Below are 20,053 nucleotides of genomic sequence, written 5' to 3' on the forward strand. Positions count from 1 at the left end.
GGGAGGCTTGGGCCACTACAAGTTGAAGGATGGAGTGCTAGAGAGGAGAGAGATCTGGAGACCTGCTGAGGGTCCCCCTTGAGCACTTAGCAGAGACTGATCAGCACATACATACAAGGAAACTATCGTAGGTCATGGAAAGAACCTCCCAAACGTAGGGCCAGGAATAGTACCTATTCCCACCAGCCAGACTGGAAACTTAGTAGTGGGAATAGTTAGCCCCAGTGAGCACTGCTCTGGTTGTGCCCGCCAATCTTAAAGGCAAGACACGGAAGAGTCAAACTGTAATTTAACTCCATCTCAGAAAAAAGCTCAAGAGTTCAAAAACCCACCACCCAACACGGTAAAATCACAATACATGACATCTAATCAAAGATGACTAGACATGCAATGAAACAGAAAAGCAGAACAAGAGTGAGGAAAAAATTCAGTCAATTGAAATCAACCCAGAACTGACACAGGTGTTAGAATTAGCACAAAAGGACATTAAAACAATTATTTTATTATTTTTTTTAAGATTCTATTTATTTATTTGACAGACAGAGATCACAAGTAGGCAGAGAGGCAGGCAGAGAGAGAGGAGGAAGCAGGTTCCCCGCAGAGCAGAGAGCCCGATGCGGGGCTCGATCCCAGGACCCTGGGATCATGACCTGAGCCGAAGGCAGAGACTTTAACCCGCTGAGCCACCTAGGTGCCCCTAAAACAATTATTAAAATTGTATTCCATATGTCGAAAAGTTACATGAAAGTTTTTGGGCGCCCAGATAGCTCAGTCAGTTAAACGTCTAACTCTTGATTGCGGCTTAGGTCATGATCAAGCCCCTTAGGTCGTGAGATCAAGCCCCTGCCAGGCTCCACGCTCAGGGGAGGCTGCCTAAGATTCTCTGTCTCCTTCTTCCAGCCCCCAACTTCCACCCCATGAGCTCGTTCGCTCTCTCTCTCTCACAAAAAAGAAAAAGGAACATGAAAGGTTGTTTTTTTAATGAAAGATATTTTTAAAAGACCATAATCTACCTTCTAGTAATGAACACTACAATATCTCAAATAAAAAAAAAAAACTCTGGATAGGATTAGGAGAAGATTACATATTGCAAAAGAAAAGATTAGTAAACTTAAAGACAGCAGCAGAAATTACCCAAAATGAAACACAGAGGGAAAGTTTTTTTTTTTTTAATTAAAAGCACATCATTGAGCTCTGAGACAACTCTCAGCAACCTAATATATGTGTAACTGGTGTTCAGAAGGAAGTGGGGTTGTGAACAGAAAATATTTGTTGCTGAATTACTAGGTCTAGGGCAAGGCCCAAGAACTTCCATTGCTAATAAGTTCCCAGCTAATGCTAAAGCTTTTGGTCCAAAGTTTCAGAACTCTTGCTCTAAAACAGGAATTGGCAACCTATAAGGGCTAAATCTACCTCTTCTGTAAATTTTTACTGGAATGCAGCCATATTACTGACATATTCTCTATGGCAGGCCTTCATGCTCCAAAAACAGAGTTGAGTTGTAACAGAGACTTAAAGTCTGGGAAGCCTAAAGTATTCACTATTTGGTCGTATACCAAAGAGTTTTGCTCACTCCCACTATAGGAGATAAGTGGGGCCCCAAGTGTTTACAGCCAAGGGACCAGCAGCTGACTACTGCCATTCACAATGCAGAATCTGACTCAAGAGGGCCCAGCCAAGAGGAAGCTGTTGCTAAGGGCTAGTTTCCTAGGTGACATGCAAGTAATCCTAACAGGTACTAGAATTTGGTAGAAATGAGATCAGGGCATTGGACCCCATCTTCACCAGGGCCTTCTGGAACCACTCAGCTGCCACCTTGTAGACAACCATCTTCCCAAAGAGATGGGGAAAGGCATGTCCCCTCTGCCAGCAGTGTTGGTAGCTATTACTGTGAAGGAGGAAAAACTAATGGATGGCATGAGACTGGGACCAGAAATAATCTTCTCTACTAGGGCAACCCAAGGACGGGGAGAACAGGGTCTCAGGAGCCCCTGTCCACCTGTACATCCATGCAACCGCCCATCTCATCCATCTTTCTATCAGCCCAGCCATCTAGCCACTTATTCTCCCAACCACCCGTTCATTCCACGGATGTTTCCAGCTACCATCCGACCATAATCTACCCACCATCCACTGCCCTCAGCTTTCATCCGTCTGTCCATCTGGCCATCCATTCAGCCACCCATTCATCCAAAGAAGGTTTACTGAGCACTGTGCTAGCTGCTGGGAATGCAGCAGGAACAAGAGATATGTGGTCCCTGCCCTCAGGAGGTGTAAAGCCTTGCAGGGAAGACAGAGGACAAGTGATTACACACAAATACTGACCACAATGACATTTGTGTTAGATGCTCTGAAGAAGTACAGGCAAAACCAGTCCCATCTGGAAGGCTAAAGAAAGCTTCCTAGAGGAAGTATTGCTGGAGCTGGGGCCTGAAGAGATGTGACATCAGGGCGCCTGGGTGGCTCAGTGGGTTAAGGCCTCTGCCTTCGGCTCAGGTCGTGATCCCAGGGTCCTGGGATCAAGCCCTGCATCGGGCTTTCTGCTGAGCGGGGAGCCTGCTTCCTCCTCTCTCTCTGCCTGCCTCTCTGCCTACTTGTGATCTCTGTCTGTCAGATAAATAAATAACATCTTTAAAAAAAAACAAAAAAAGAATCAGTCGGACCCCAAACCGGGAGGGAGGTGAGCAAGCAGGGTGAGCAAGGGGGCGACAGCTAAGCCTGGAAGGTAGGCTGGACCAGGGGCTGGCCCTGCAGGCCAGGTGAGTACTTTGTTCTGTGCCCTAAGGGAACTGGGGTGACCTTGGAAAACCTAAGCATAGACTACATGATTATACAGCATTTTGATGCAACAGGTGTGTTAGTAATAAACTATAAGTGTAGACTTATAACTAATTAAGTCTACACTTTAATTAATTAAGACTTATTGTTAATAAACAATAAGACTTGTATGATGGGCACAGTTGATGAGAGCCAGAGTGCAAACAGGTGAAGATGATGGTGGCCCAGACTTGGGAGGGAGAAGGAGATGGAGAAAAGTGGATAAACTCTAAATACAGCCTTAAATTAGGCTGTGTTTAAGCTCAGAGGGAGCCCAGAAGAAGAGAGGTTTTAGGAGTGGGATTGGGGTTCTGGCCAGGAGGAAAGGGGCCTCAACAGGATGCCGAAGGCCCACTCCCCTGTTCCACCGCAGTTCCAAGCCCTTCCTGCAATCAGCTGATTGCACAAGGCTCAGTTCCTAGGTCAGGCCCCACCCACCAGGGTGACCAAGACTGAAGGGATTTCCCAGGATGCAGGCCTTTCAGTGCCGGTCAACCTAGGCCCAGTATCACTTTTGTGGGCAGTGGAGGTCCAACAGCAGATAGCAGGTAGCTTGGAAAGTGTAAATCCCAATGTCCAGAGTATGAGCTAAAGGGGCATCATGATCCAGGTTCTGGGCCAAATGGAACACATTTCTCGAGCATCTGAGAGCCCCATCCAACATTCTCCATTTACAGAGTGCTTTTGTCACTATCATCTCTCTGGGCCCCACAGCAGCCTCATGAGACGAAGAGGACCAGCCATGTATTACAGATGAAGAAATTAAGGCTTGGGGTGGCAGAGAGTCACTGTAGAATGGTTTGCCTGAGGGCTCCCAGTTAGGCAGGAGCCAAGTCCAAGTCAAAGACATACCTCCCACCTCCAGGCCCGCGGAACTAGGCGCGGCCTTATCCCAGGGCTTTGGTGTGGAGACTTACGTGCACCTCGGAGCCTGGCCTCAGAAAGCAGCAGAGAATAGTGTCCACAAGCCACAACACCACAGGACAACCTGAGTTCCGTGTGGGGACAAGAGAAGAAACATGGGGTCGTGAGCTCTCAGTAAGAAGGAATGCAGGAATAGGAGCCACTGAATTTGGATCCAGAAGGACTGATCAAACCCCTGTGTCTCTTCATCTGTGGCTCAGAGTACATGGGCCAGGTCACAGCTTCCTCACCCCTAGGCAGCTTGGTGACAATAAACTCTCAGCCCCATCCCAGACCTAACAAATCAGTTTCTCCAAAGAATGGTGGCCCAGGACTGCTTTAGAAAGCTCGGCAAGCGGTTCAGATGATGACTCAAGAAGCCTGAGAACATTCTCCAGCCAATTTCTTTGGTTTCTCCCAACCATGCAACTACCTTGAAATACGCATGGGACTTCCTGGAGTGGGTTCTTGGGAGGCAGCCACCTGTGAAACAGGTACTATTAATATGCCGTTTCACAGGTTAGGAAACTGGACCCCTGTGAGACCAGCTGGTCCATGGCTCATTGCATTTGGCTTTAATGCCATCCCTCCAGAACCCAAACTGTCTCAGATCTGTGGACATTAATGCACAGTCGGCAGAATTTTTCTGTGAAGTGTCAAACAGTAAATATTTTAGGCACGGCGGTCCACACAGCCTTGGTTGCAGTTCCTTAACTCGGCTGTGATGACACAAAGGCGGCCTTCCACATTATGTGAGTGAGTATGGCTGTGTACCAATAAAACTTTATGGATACTGAAATGTGAATTTCCTATGTTTTAAGTCACAGAATATTTTTCTTCTTTTGATTTTTTTTTCCAATCATTAAAAAAAAAAAATTCTTAGCTCAGAAGCCATACAAAAACAGGCATCAGGTCAGATTTGGTCCACAGGGCATAGTTTGCCAACCCCTATACCAATCCATTCGCAACCGGCCAGCAACTCTCCATAGCAATGAGAGGAATGTCTGGACCCTGTGGGCAGTTTTGCTCTGGGACTTGTCACTTCACTGCCCCTCCCGCTGAACCCCAAACCACTCATACATATTCCTTCTTGCTTGTCCCTGCAGCTGCCCAGCTTGACCTCCTTTTCAGATCTCCACTCGCCACCTGTGCCTGAACGCAGAGTTGGCACTACCCACCGTATCACCCAGCCTCACCAAGCCTCGCCCACAGCCCCCAGACCGCCGTGCTTTGCAGAGACCAAACACTTAAGCAGCACATTACATGGAAGTCCAAGGTTAGGCACATATATTTTCAGAGAAAATCATACCCTCCCAACCATTTTGCAACCCATAGCCTGGAGTGAAGAGGCATACACAGCCCTGGGTAAGCCTGTGGTCAGAAGTTGCATTGCTTGGGAGCTCTTCCTAAGTAGCCCCTCAACATTTTATCCTGAAGCTCTTGTGTGATGCTGAACTTTTCAGTGGATTATTTGAGCTACCAGCCAGTTCTGCAATCTTTATCCCCTGGGGTCAAGTTCAAAGAGAATTCCAATGTGATTAAGTAAACATATGCAAGTAGTAGATTCATGCGCTACTGTGCTATTCTTTGTGATGTTGGCACTGGGCCGGGAATTATAACCACTCCCGTGTGCTCAGTTTATTTCCTAAGCACCTAACTCATCAGTCCCCACTGTGGATGAAAGCACTTCTTGGGACATTTGAAGTTCAAAGTGAAACTGCCTTCATGCCTCTATCAGCTGAAGAGGAGGGGGAGAGAGATCAGGAGGAGCAGATGATTATGAGAAGGGACGGCGGAAGAGCCAGCTGGTGAATCTGCTGTTTGTGGATGTGTGTTGTTACGGAGGGAAGCAGAGGCGAGTCTCAGGTATTTCAGTCCATCGTGATGGAGAAATTGAACTGTGAATCTGTAAATGGTGCCTGGAGCCATGGGCTGTAACTGCCCCACGCAGGGAGTTAATGGACATGTGGAGAGTTTTTCTCTCTTAACAAAGTACTTGAGCAATTATCTCAGGACACCCACCATGCAAGGGGACCACGCAGGCTGCTGGGTTACCGAGGCAGTTAGAGGGAAAATAAATTCCCTGACAGCCTCGGCAGGCCAGATGCTCTGGTCCTGATGTGCCACCAGTAACAAATGATGTTTGGGACCCAAACCCCTTCTCAGCATCGTCTTCTGCACCCTGGGCAACAACTGGTCAACAGATGCAAGTCATGGCCCCATTCCTATACAGAATTCCATTGAATCCGCAATCACCTGGCAAGCAGGGCTTGTCACCACCCCATCTGCCACATGGAATCCCATTTTACAGTGGAGAAAATTGAGGTTCAGGGAGGTTATCGAGGCAGAGTGAGGGCTAGAAATAAAGTCAGCTAGTTCTGAATCTGTGCTCTTTTCATTACGCCATGGCGATAAGGCCCTCAGCATCCTGAAATACTCTCATGCCTCAGCCTTCACATCAAACCCAAGCAGCCTCTCAGTTCAAGCAAGACTCACTGAGAAAGGTAAAGTCTATGACATCTATTAGGTAACTGGAAATTTGAATGCTGACTTAATATTTGATGATATTTTAAGAATCGTTATTAATTTATTTTAGAGGTGGTCATTCTATTATGGATATGTGTTTTACAAATAGTCTTTATCTGAGGCATCCTTATCTCAGATGCATCCTGAAATATTTACAGTGACTCTAGTTGAACTCTGAATATGTGGGTCACTGGAAGACCTCAGGGCCTGGGCTTCAGTGGGGGTGATGGTGCTGGGGTGGCCCTGGGGTACCCAGGAGAGAACTGGTCAAAGATGGCAGATGCCTAGCAGAACCTTGGGAAGCCCATGGCGCCACCTGGTGGAAAAGGACTTGAACCTCGGCATGTTTAAGTTAGTTCATGGGTACTTCCTAAATTTCTTGGGCTTGTGGACTAGAGATCCTGTGTGTGCAGCTGGGGTAGAATAAGTTTAACTGGAATTGTAACTTGTAACATGACTCTTCTATATGCATAGGCTGCTAAGATCTTCGGAAAGTCAGGTGACTTATACTTACAAAAAAGTAACAATTTCTTACACAAACCTGAAGGACTTTTTCTAGATATTCAAATTTCCTGATAGCTTCCTACAGAAGAAAGAACACAGTGCCTTCTTCTAACCAAGGTTTAAATAGTTGGGTTTAAATACACAGCCTTTCCTTTTCCTTAGCAAATTTCTCCCAAACCAGTAATGCTTAAACTTTGGAAGGCAGCATAGGTACTTGCTTACTAAAAATACAGTTTCTGTAAAAAACAAAAACAAAAACTCCCAACAAACAAAAGTTCAGGAACACGGCTTCACAGGTGAATTCTACCGAACATTTAAAGAAGAATTAATACCTATTCTTCTCAAATTATTCCAAAAAATAGAAAAGGAAGGAAAGATTCCAAATGTATTGCCAGCATTACCCTAACACCAAAACCAGAAAAAGACACTACAAAAAAAAGAGAACTACAATATCTGTGGCCAATATTTGATGAAAATATTCAACAAAATATAGGCAAATTGAATCCAATAATACATTGAAAAGGTTATTCACCACAATAACATGGAATTTATTTCTGTCATGCAAGGGTGATTCAATATTTCAATATTTGCAAGTCAGTCAACATGATATATCACACCAACCAGAGAAAGGATAAAAACCATACAATCATTTCAGTAGATTCAGAAAAAGCATCTGACAAAGTACAACATCCTTGCATGACAAAAGCCCTAAACAAAGTAGGTTTAGAGAAAACACACCTCAACAAAATAAAGGCCATATATGAAAAATGCTAAGCTAACATCAGACTCAGTAGTGAAACAATGAGAACTTTTCCCCTAAGATCAGAAATAAGACCAGGATGTCTGCTTTTACCACTTTTATTCAACATAGTAGTGGAAGTCCCAGCCATAGCAATCAGACAAGAAAAAGAAATAAACAGCATCCAAATTGGTAAGAAAAAGGTAAAATCCTCATTATTTGAGGTTGGCATGATATTCTATATAAAAAACCCTAAAGATTCTATCAAAAACTACTAGATCTGATAAATTAATTCAGTAACGTCACAGGATACAAAATTGATATACAGAAATCCACAGCATTTTATACACTAATTATGAAGTAGCAAAAATACAAATTAAGAAAACAATAACACTTACAACTGCACCAAAAATAATCAAATAATACCAAGGAATAAATTTAACCAAGGAAGTGAAAGACCTGTACTCTGAAAAACTATAAAACATTGGTGATGAAAGTATTTGAAGATGACACAAGCAAATGGAAAGACATTTAATGCTCAAAGATTGGGAGAATAAATGTTGTTTAAATGTCCATACTACTCAATGCAATCTACAGATCTGAGCAATCCCTACCAAAACAAGAACACCACTTTTCACAGAACTAGAACAAATAGTCCTAAAATCTGTATGGGACCACAAAGACCCCAAATAGCCAAAGCAATCTTGAAAAAGAAGAATGATACTGGAGGTATCACAATTCCAGATTTCAAGATATACTACAAAGCCGTGGTAATCAAAACAGTATGGTATTGGCACAAAAACAGACACACAGATCAACAGAACAGAATAGGCAGCCCAGAAATAAACCCATGATTTAATTTATCTGCAACAAAGAAGATAAGAAGATGCAATGGGAAAAAGACAGTCTCTTTAATAAACAGTATTAGGAAGACTGGACAGCTACATGCAAAAGAATGAAACTGGACCACTTTCTGGCACCATCCATAAAAATAAACTCAAAACTGGATTAAAGACCTAAATATGAGACCTAAAACCATAAAAAATCCTAGAAGAGATCACAGGCAGTAATTTCTCTGACATCGGCCATAGTAACATTTTTCTAGATATGTCTTCAAAGGCGAGGGAAACAAAAGCAAAATTAGAATTAGGTGATGGATGCAAAGCCTCATGAATACGGTAAGAACTGCTGAATTGTGCACTTTAAACAGTGTATATTATCATATGTGAATTACATCTCAAAAAGAAAAAAAAAAAGCCCAGCTGATAAAAAGCCCGCCAAGAGCCCAACCCAAGTAATTATTCAACCATCCTCTGTTCCAACATCACTCACAATGTCCATTACAGCCTAATACAACCAGAGTCTCTCTGGCAGGGGGTAGGGGGGATGCCAGGGGGCATTTTGCTACCCACATCTGTTGCTGAAGGGACACTGTTTTATCACCTGATCTAGAGAGGGACATCACTCTTACAGCTAACTGGATTGATCGGGTTGGGGGCGGGGGTGGGCTGCAACCCCCACAGCCTGCCCAGAAACCTGAGACCTCAACAGCCTGGCTGGAGATGACAGCTTATCTAAGTCAGATCTCTCTGGAATCTGGAACCGGAGAACGAGGCACAAGAGAGTGAAACCACACACAAGGAGTGGAGAGGACACAAGGACGACCGACATTCAAAGCAGCCACTGGAGCAGGTGAGAAGGCAGAAGTCAGGGGGAAGCAGCAATGATGTAAAAGCCCAGGAGGACTGTCAGAGGAGCAGGAAGAGTAGGCAGCGGAAAGGTCGGCCTCTTTCCTTCCAGTGGCGCTGCAGCCTCCCTGAGCTGCACTCAAATTCCTGTTCTCAGATTCCCATGAGTCCCTGTGGTATCTTCCCAGTAACCACCTGCCCATCACCTGAGCTCATCTGAGCAAGATCCGTTCTTTGCACTAAGAGAATCTGATGAGAACACCCTCGGATTCGTGGCCTTAGGGATGGGTTCTCTGAGAAGTCATTCCTTACAAAGAAAATAGCAGGTCCCAAATGACCTCTTCAGAAGCCCCGCTGAGAGGGCACTGGACGTCTGCCTGAGATCCTGTACATAGGACTCCAGGGCCTAGTTTAGATGCTGGCCTTGGAAGCCCTCAAACCCGCCCAACAAAGAGAAATTCCGTTTGGCACGGCCATATGTGTAGGCTTCTCCAGCACTGACCCATTACGTTTTGGTATCTTTTACTTTCCTTTGTCTTCTGACTAATTTGATATGATTTAGGCTCTGAAATCCCTTAAGTTAGCCCAATATATGTAAGATAAAAATTGATGTGGAATAATAGAGGTACAGAGACCAGATATCTTTTCTGGAGTGACCTTGAACTTATCAGTATTCTTCAAAGTCAGGAGAAGACAGTTCACATCTCACTTTTAATGAAGGAGAAATACTGTTGCTGGAAATATTTACCTTTCATCTCCTATGCTGAGAGATGAGGGAGATTTGTCTGCTTTGATCTCCACTTGTTTAATTACCGGGAAATGAAATGCGCCTGAGCCAGCAGGATCATGAAGTCTCACTCTTGCTGCAAAAGTTGGCAGCAGGGGACCCAGCCTGGACTTTCCCAGATCAAAGCTGAGCCAGCGCCAAGATGGCAGAAGTGTCCTGATGAGATGAGATACGCTTGAGGAAGAACCAGGTACTGGGGTCCAGACCAGATGCTGGTCCCTGGACCAGCATCTCCCAAGGGTTCATCCCAACCTCCCAACGCACCCTAAGACTATAGTCCAGGACCCTGCATGGCTTGCTGGAGCCAAGGGTCTGCCCACGCAGCACACGCCAGGCCCCAGCTGGAGGCCAACCCCGGACACCTGTGTACCCCCGGCTTAGTTCTGACCACTGTCTTCAGTGTACTCCTTGTGCTTGATTTCACCCGTTTTGAACCTTCCAGCCACCATCTCAGGCCGGTCCCTTATCTGAGCCTCACCTACACAGCCCAGATAGTTGGAAACATCCTCTGAATAAGACCAGAAGATGGACAATGAGACAAATCTGGCCTTTTCCAAGGACGGAGTGCTCATGACGTGGAAGCTGGGATTTCGTCTCTAGGCACACACAGCTGGCAGGTAACCAACCACTAAATGCGGAGGGGCGACACCGGAGGAAGTGCACGGTTGGAGGCGACTGACAGCATCCAACTCTCCTTCCTACAGCGTAACTCCATGATGCTCACTTCTAAAATGAGTGTTGAATTAGACGTTTTTAAGGATCCTTCCCACTTGAACACCTTTAGCATTCTGCTTATCGGGACTCTTCTGTAACCAGAACTACGCTAGCTACTGGAAAAGACCCATGGGATGGTGATACTGATGACGACCGTGGTGGTCGTGATGGTGACAGCAGCTAGCACGGACTGAACACTCCTTATGGGCCAGGTGTCCGACAAAGATTACCTAATTTAATCTTCAGAAATACCCGTGGGATCGGTCCCTTTATTATCTCCGTCTGAGAGATGAGGACACGAAGAATTTAAGTGACTTTCCCCCAAGGTCACAAAGCTGTCACGTGACTAAGCATGATGTCAAATCAGGAACTGCCCTTACATTCCAACCAAGGAGGCAAGACTAACCCACGTGAAACAACCTAAGAGGAAAACAGGACAGAAGGTGAAATTGTGCACTCCAAATGGTAAGCTCTAAAGCCTGTGTCAAAAAACCACAGTACGTGGACAAAGCAGCTTACCACCTGTTTTTGTAGATAAAGTTTTATTGGAACAAAGCCACACCCATTTGTTACATATCCTCTATGGCTGCTTTCAAACGGCCATGACCAAGCCAAGGAGTTGTGACAGAGACCACGTGATCCACAAAGCCTAAAATCCTCACCATCTGACCCTGTAAAGCTCGCCAACCCCCTGTCTTATGGTGACCGACTGTCTGGGTCTTCCCAGCACTGAGCGTGTACCTGAGATACAGGACTTGGTTTCGAAACCAGTAAAATCCTGGGCAACCCGGGACACGTTGGTCACCCTACCTGCTCTAGAGAAGTCCCGAGGAAGGCAGGATCCACGGGAATCGCAGTGGTGACAAAGGTGGACCTTGATGATTGCACACCATCGGATATATGGTGGTGGGACATGGTGGGGTAGATGGAGAAAGAACATTCAAGATAGGAGGATCCGCAGGAGCTTGGAAGAAGACCAGACCGGAATGCCTGTGGGGAAGTGAGGAGAGGAATCAGTCGGCTCTAGCAGTGAGAGCCTGTGGAAGCAGAAGTAGAGTCCAGTACTGAAAACACAGAGCATATCCTCACGCTTTGTTGGTGGCGGCATGAATTGGTCCCTCCTGCTGGACAGTTTACAAATTTGTGTCAATGGGGGCGCCTGGGTGGCTCAGTGGGTTAAAGCCTCTGCCTTCGGCTCAGGTCGTGATCCCAGCGTCCTGGGATCAAGCCCCACATCGGGCTCTCTGCTCCGCAGGGAGCCTGCTTCCTCCACTCTCTCTGCCTGCCTCTCTGCCTACCTGTGATCTCTGTCTGTCAAATAAATAAAATCTTTAAAAAATATATATATATTTAAATATTTAAAATATTTAACAAATTTGTGTCAATGTGTTAAATGTGCCTGTGTTATGACCGCTGATGGGACAGGGATCTCCTAAGTGCCCCCCCCCCCACAGCCTACATCCCACCCTGTGGGATGTAGCTTTTTAAAGCATAACCGTGTAGGGGCGCCTGGGTGGCTTTGGGGGTTAAGCCTCTGCCTTCGGCTCAGGTCATGATCTCAGGGTCCTGGGATCAAGTCCCACATCAGGCTCTCTGCTCAGCAGGGAGCCTGCTTCCTCCCCTCTCTCTGCCTACTTGTGATCTCTCTCTCTGTGCATCAAATAAATAAAATCTTTAAAAAAAAAAAAAAAAAACCATAACTGTGTAGCTCTTCTCATCTGTACCTCTTGATGGTGAGTTCAGTCATGTGACTTGCTTTGATGGATGGGATGTTGGTAGACCAGTGTTACTGTGTTTTCTCTTACTCCTCTGCTTCTGCCCTGAGGACACATCTGGGCCATGGAACAAAGCTGGGCCACCCAGCCGTCCCTGCTGAGGCCATCCCAATCACCCCACCTGCAGCAGACCGGAGGACATGTGAGTGAGCCCGGAACAGCTCAGACAGACCTACCACACTGCCAACCCTCAGACTCACATGGTAAGTAAATGACTGTCGGTGGCTACGGTGTGTGGGGTGGTCTGTAACATGGCTTTGTTGCACAGATACATAACTGACACCGCCTGATCCTTTTCTGGGAGCTTGTCAAGGAGCTAATCAGACAAACATCCAAAGATGTGGGAACAGGGGATCCTTTACAGCATTTGTTTCCAGTAGTTTTTAAAAAAACAAAAACAAAAACAAAACAAAACAAAAAAAAAACTTAAAAAAAAAATCTGAATGCTCAGTCAAGTTTATGCAAAAAAATAAATAAAATCCAGTCCACATGTCATTAGCTACAATGTCATTAGCTATGAGAGAAGCTCATGTAAGGGTGCCTGGGTGGCCCAGTCAGCTAAGCATCTGCCTTCTGGTCAGGTCGAGATCTTGGGGTCCTGGGATCGAATTTGGGGATGGAGCCTTGCCTCAGGAATCCCTGCTCAGCGGGGAGTCTGCTTCTCCCTCTCCCTCTGCCCAACCTCCCCCACTCGCACTCTCTCTCTTTGATCTCAAATAAATAAATAAAACCTATAAAAAAAGAGAAAAGGTCATGTATATCAATATGTATTGACAAGGAAACACATCCACTCCATGTTACATTTTTAAAAACAGAAAAACAGCTTTTAAGCTATGATCTGTTATTTCTGTGAACTCTGGAGAGAGAAAAAGAGAGAGATGCATCACAATATTAACAGCCATTATCTTGGAGTGGTTGGATTTTTTACTCTTTATCCTATTCCAGTAGTATATGAATCTGCAAAATGACAACGTTATCTTTACACAAAGGGGTAAAAATGGAAATGTCACTAAGAAAACCTTTCTCTCTCTACGTAAAAACCGTGGCCTTCCAGTCCTAAGAAAACCTCTGCCCTCTCCCCCAGCTTCCCTTGCTACCAACTTCTGTGACGGACTCTGACTGACTGACCTTGAGGTTGCCTTTCCCCACCACTGGCCCAGAAGAACAGAACCCACTGTGGGGGGGCCCTCCAGCACCTTGCCCCAGGGAGGCTTTCTTTGGAGAGGGTCAGGGAAGAGTCTCCCTTCCCAACCTTGTGCAAACAGAGCAAAGAAATTACCCACAGAACCAACCCCAGCCATGTTAAAAAAAAAAAAAAAAAAAAAAAACCTTCCACACAAGTCATAATATTTTTGGAGTGAGATTTACTTTACAATATTTTAATAACCGCAGCATTGCAACTGGAAGTCCTTTGTAGCTGGTCTCAGGGGCCTTCCTGGGACGTTGTGCTTAATGAGGTTTATAATTCAATATAACTACATCTGCATCTTTAATTATGCCTAACATTTAATCTTCACTGCTCCACTTGAATTGGAAGAGCTAAAATTAGGCCTGCTGTAGTTTAATCTGATAATAAACATCCATGACATTTAGAGCAAAAATGTACTCATTTCATTAGAGTGGCGGACACATTTACCATTTGCCTGAACTAAACAAATAGTTTCAGCAGTCCTTCTAAGTGCAACAGAGAACATTGTTTGAAACAATCCCCCTGTAGACTCCTGTAACTCTAGACTGTGGAGGTTAAGTAGTCCAACATCACTGTTGTTCAAGGGAGGGCACTGAGGCCCAGAGCGGTTGAATCATTTGTCCAAAGTCACACAGCAAGTTAATAGGTAGAGGATACTAAAGGAAACAAGACCCAGGATTCTTGAATCCCTGCTCAATGGTGCATCTGTCATTCCTCTCTTACCACCCTGGCACGTATGGCTAAATTAGGACATTGTTTCTTGTGGTCAAGCAGCCATCTGGGGAGCACTCCCCTCTGTTTTGTCATTTTTTAAAAGATTTTATGTATTTATTTGGGAGAGAGACAGAGGGGGCATGCTTGCACACAAGCGTTGGGGGAAGGGGAGGAGGCAGAGGGAAAAGCGGACTCCCCACCGAGCATGGAGCCCCATGACGGGTTTGATCCCAGGACCCCGAGATCATGACCTGAGCTGAAGGCAGACGGTTAACCCACTGAGCCCCCAAGTGCCTTCCCCTCCGTTGTTTGTACAGAACCCAGACTAGACACCATTCAAGGACCTACATTAAGCCTCACGCTCTGACTCCAAACTCAAAGCAATAACAAATAATATATAAAAGGAAAAAATTAAAGATAATACATCCTCATTGAAAACAGGATAAATATGTCCGTGGACCAACCCCCCCAAAAATAAAACATTAAATGGGCTGAAGTTTGACGCTACTTGCCTATAGGTCTGGAAGGAGGCAGAGTTGGTCAAGAACGAGTTTGGTTACCCGGGATACTGAGAACCAAATATGCCCCATTTAAGACCAGAGATGGGAAGCAGGCTCTTTTAGTCAGACAGTGACTGAAAAAACTATCTTGCCACTGCCAGGGGCTACAGCACATATTAGCTTGTTTGAGTAGAGAAAGTTGAGAGGTCAGAAGGAACAGGCAAGGCCTGGCCTTTGAACTGGGCCTCCAAGGAGAAAGAGAAAACCTTCCATTCCAGATGAGGCTGTCACACACATGCGTGCGTGCGCGCACCCGCACACACACACACACACACACACACACACTTCTGTTCACAGTTAAAAACCACGTGCAACCTAGAAGACAAACTATTATGAAGAGAGCTATCAAATTTTAAAATAGGAGAACTTGTACCAGAAATGGTGGAAAAATTAGAAACACCTTCAACAGTATATTGAAGTAGATTACATGGAGGTTTCTGGAAGTCCACTCACTGGGAACCAGTCCTCCGCCTAACCAGAGTAGGCTTCAAAATACCCCCCATGTGGTGGCGCCAAGTTCTGTAGAAAGTGGGGGAAGGTCTAGCAATGTAGCTATGAATTTAGGCCAGAGAGAACTAGGAGTTTTCTCTGGAAAACTAAAAGGAAGAAGAAAAAAAAAAAAGATGAGCCCACAAATCCAAATTCCAAAACAGTGAAGAAAATAAAAACTAACATAATAAATTTAATCTGGAGAAGTGTTCACGTCAGACAAAAGAAAAACAGCAGAGTAACCTGATTAAAAACTACAAAATATGGACATTGGGGAGGGTATGTGCTTTGGTGAGTGCTGTGAAGTGTGTAAACCTGGAGATTCACAGACCTGTACCCCTGGGGATAAAAATATATGTTTATAAAAAATTAAAAATTAAAAAAAAACTAGAAAATATGTAAGTTTATAATCCTCAAAGAGATAATATTCATGCAAAAGAACAGGAGATCACAAAGTGAAAATGAACCAAATCTGAAATAAAACAGGCAGATTTTTTTTTTTTAAGTCAGATAACCCGACATTGGAAAGAGCCAGGAAAAGAGAAGTCAGGTCCCCTGGCCACATCCACAGTGTAAGAAAGGCTTGGAATGGCGTCTGAGAACATGTCTTGGATGAAGTGAGTAAAGCGTGTAGAAGTCCATGACGGAGGGCTGCACCCCTGGCTGGCTGGGGGGGTGGCGGAACTCCAGTCAGGACATCTGAAAGGACCCCAGCCAGGAACCGAGCTGTGCCTTTCAAGGGTGGCCCTGTGTTTCAGCCCGGTTTCCGCAGTCATCAACTCCAGCACCGTAGCAGGATGAAGAGAAAGCACACCCTGCCCTCCCAGGAGCTCACCTAAGAGGATGGCAAGGAGACTTTGCCCTCTCCATCTCAAAGCAGCAGAAAGTGGGATAAGGACAAGCCATGAAAAACATCAGCAAGATGAGAAAAAAAAAAAAAAAAACACTCGGGAAAACAAAAAGAAAGAAAGAACGGAGGGAAGAAGAGAGAAAAGGAAGAAAGGAGGAAGACGGGGGAGAGAGCGAGAGAGAGAAGCGGTGGCGAGAGCGATTCAAAATATAGAAGACGTGGAAGATAGGAAGAGGAAGCTGGCCCTGTCTTGGGTAATGTCTACCCCACTCTTCCTGCAAAGGAGAAACAATTAGCTCCATCTTGCACGTGCAGAAAGTGGAGCTCAGAGGGCTGGGTACCTCGCGGCTGATGCTTAAGAGGAATACTGATCAGGAGCTCAGGGTAGGGCAATGGACTTTTTTTTAACAGAGATACAACAAGTGTTACAGATATTGGTATGTGCTGAGTACTATACATGAAAATTACAAGTTTTATTTTAGGAGGAAACTGTAGTGGATTTAGTTAGTGGGAGTGAAATATGTTAAGTTAGTCTATTCAGAGAAGGTATCAGGGAAAACGGACACAACCAGTAAGACGAGCCTGCCAGCGTTAATGCATCAAACCTCCTGAGCGTTTTGTTTATATCCTTCCAGTCTCTCGAAGAAGCCAGCCAAGTTGGAGCGCGGCCAGTGGAGGAGAGGGTCCACAGCTGAGACTGAACGCGGCAGCCCCCTCTCCAGGGTCTCCCAGCTACAAAACATGCCGCCCCCGGCATACTCGTGATCGAATGTGGAAACCACATGCAAGAAGTAAATAGTAATTAGAGAAAGAGCAACATGTGGTCCTATTCCCTGAGACTCAAAGTCTGGCCTGTGGACCAGCAGCTTGGGCATCACTCCCCGGGAGCTTGTTAGAAATGCAGAATCTCGGATGCCATCCCAGACTCACCTACTCCGAATGCACATGTTACAATATCCCTGGGTGATTCATGTGCACGGAACCCTTTGGAAAGCTCTGGTCTTCCTAGTTCTGTGCTTGGGAACGGGGGAGCTGGGGAAAGGATGAGGATGTCCACAAAGCATGAAATCCGACAAAGACAAACGTAGGCTGTCGATGAAAGGGCTCGAACTGAGCCTGCACACTTGGTACTTCTTGGGTACCACGGGCGTGATCAAGCTCCCACTGCTTTGGTCACGGTTAGGTTACCAGGGTGGTGTTAATGGAACCTGGGTAATACTCCATTGCGGTCAGTGGGGGCTGTCATGCCCTGTAGGAAGTTTAGCAGCATCCCTGGCTTCTATCCACTAGATGCCAGTAATGTCTCCAATCCCTCGCCACACTCCTCCCCCTCCCACTCTCACCCCTACCATGAGCTGTGATAACCCAAATTGTCTCCAGGCATCGCCAAATATTCCCAGGCAGACAGAGGGGAGGAAGTAGGTATCCTTCCATTGAGAAGTAGAAGGACAGTTAAAACATTTAGATAGATAAAAGCATTTTTATGAATTCATGTTGCCTCATCTATTCTGCCTGGGACCATCAGTACATGAAGGAAAACCCAGGACTGGGACATGTATGTGGAGTTTGTTTTTCTGCTCAGGGTGATGCTGCTGCTGCAATGACATCCTGTTCTCTGCTGCCACAGGGTTGGAAGGAAGTTCAACAATAACTTAGAAGGAAGCCAGGATAAAAAGCCAGTCTAGGGACGCCTGGGTGGCTCAGTAGGTTAAGCGGCTGCCTTCAGCTCAGGTCCCACATCGGGCTCCCTGATCGGCAAGGAGCCTGACTCTCCCTCTGCCTCTGCCTACCACTCTATCTGCCTGTGCTCACGCGCTCTCTCTCTCTAACAAATAAATAAATAAAATCTTTAAAAAAGCCGGTCTATCTGGCATCTAAGCTCATGTTAATTCCATTACACTGTTACCCCCAAGTCAGAGGAGAGCAGGAAGTGCTCTGGTCGATGAGCTATGAGATACAGGCTCTAAAGCCAGCTCAGTCCCTCTTAGCTATAGGCTTTTGGTTGAGTCACTTCCCCTCAGTTTCCTCTTCTGGGTTGGCCAAAGGATTTCCCCTCCATTTCATTCATTCAATGAAGATTATAGAAATGATCAAAGTTTTACTCATCACCTTCACATGCTGAATCCCCATTTGGGAAACCTAGATACAGATAAGATTGAACTCTTGATTGTCAACTCCTAGCTAGGGGAAGAGGAGATGTGTCCCCCAATTAGGACCAAGAAACGTAGGTGGGAAATCTCACCATTAAAAAAATCTGATCCAGGGACGCCTGGGTGGCTCAGTTGTTAAGCAGCTGCCTTCGGCTCAGGTCATGATCCCAGCGTCCTGGGATCGAGTCCCACATCGGACTCCTTGCTCCGCAGGGAGCCTGCTTCTCCCTCTGACTCTGCCTTCCACTCTGTCTGCCTGTGCTCGCTCTCGCTCGCTCTCTTTCTGACAAATAAATAAATAAAATCTTAAAAAAAAAAAAATCTGATCCAATGGAGAAAATGGCCAGTGAGAGCAAGTCTCAACCAAGGCAGATATTGCCTTTATCTGCAACAGAGTAATGTGGAAGGATAGTTGCCCAAGACCCTTCCAGAATGGACATTCTATGTCTCTAAGGCTGTTGAACCACCCCTCCCCAGGGGACACACAGTAACCTAACCATTCCCAGTCCTAGGGCTCTCTTCAAATAATTTGCTGGAACCCAAATAAAACTGAGCCCATCTCAACACAGGGCTGCATTCAAAGTCATCCAAGTCCAATTGCTCACAGCTTTGGAAAGAAACATAGATCCAGACAGGAGAACTCTAAAGGAAGTAGCAAAAGGGAAGTCGCTACATAGAGCAAAGCTGAAAAATAATTTACATTCTCTGCCTGCAAACCCTCTCCTCAACACACCTCCAAGTCCCCCCTGCCACAGCCAAAAGCCAACCTTAGCACACCTTCCCAACCTGTCTTCTGTAGTCTCCTGGCTTGCTCCCGGCCTCTATCCTTCTCCTCTTTGCTACCCACTCCGCATAGCCCTGCAAAATCCCAGTAGCTGCCGATAGCCTCAGAAACAAGTTTGGCTGCATGAATGAGAAAATAAAAAGTATCACTGGCTTAAACACTCAAGGTCTTAGCTTCCCGCATCACAATTCTGGCAATCAGCAGTCCAGAGCTTGTACAGCAAGCCCTTTAAACCTTCCACTCTGCCCTGTGCACCGCCGGGAGTGGTCTCGGTCACCAAGTCTAGGGCAGCTGCTGTAGCACCTGTCATGATGTCTGTTCCCAGGCCCAGAAAGCAGAAAGGGGGATGAGAAATCCCACACCCACCCTCCGAAGACACTTTCCAGTTTGCCACTGTTTATAATTTAAAAGGATGTATAGGACTTGATCCTGTGGTAATGACAAGAATAACTGGGATGAAAATTAAGATCACACTTTTCTATGAGTCTAGCAGTGGGAAGGATTCAAGGAAATCTTGATGAACTGAATTCCAGAAAGAAACAACCTGTCACATGTACGCAGAAGGTCAAGCAGCTTCCCTACCTGAGAAGGGATGGGGAGCTGGTCTGGGTACCTGGGGCATTCCAGGAGGGGAGAGATTTTCCAAGAATGAGGAAGAACTGGGCTCAGTCAGTTCTTCAATCAGGGTCAGGGTCAATCAGAGAAACAGAGCTACCACCTGTGGTACAAAATCAGGGATTTATCTCATGGGTTTGACCTTATGCAAGATGGGCAGCAAGCAAACGGTCCACACAGGGTGTTGCCATTGTAACTAGTATTAAGCCCCGAATCACTAGAGGCCAGCTAGACTGGCCTTCAGAAAGG

The 20,053-nt window shown here is 45.8% G+C and overlaps 1 long non-coding RNA gene across 2 annotated transcripts in view; it reads right to left on the reverse strand.

Annotated features, from left to right (window-relative positions):
- The window catches only part of LOC116572716, a 154,746-nt gene that overhangs the window by 16,524 nt on the left and 118,169 nt on the right, over positions 1–20,053 (reverse strand). For both annotated transcript variants that reach the window (XR_004278492.1, XR_004278493.1), the window contains exon 3: positions 11,489–11,668. This is a non-coding gene — a long non-coding RNA (uncharacterized LOC116572716). The remainder of the gene's footprint in view (positions 1–11,488; positions 11,669–20,053) is intronic.

This window comes from Mustela erminea, chromosome 14 (genome assembly GCF_009829155.1).
Source record: "Mustela erminea isolate mMusErm1 chromosome 14, mMusErm1.Pri, whole genome shotgun sequence".
Taxonomy (NCBI): Eukaryota; Metazoa; Chordata; class Mammalia; order Carnivora; family Mustelidae; genus Mustela; species Mustela erminea.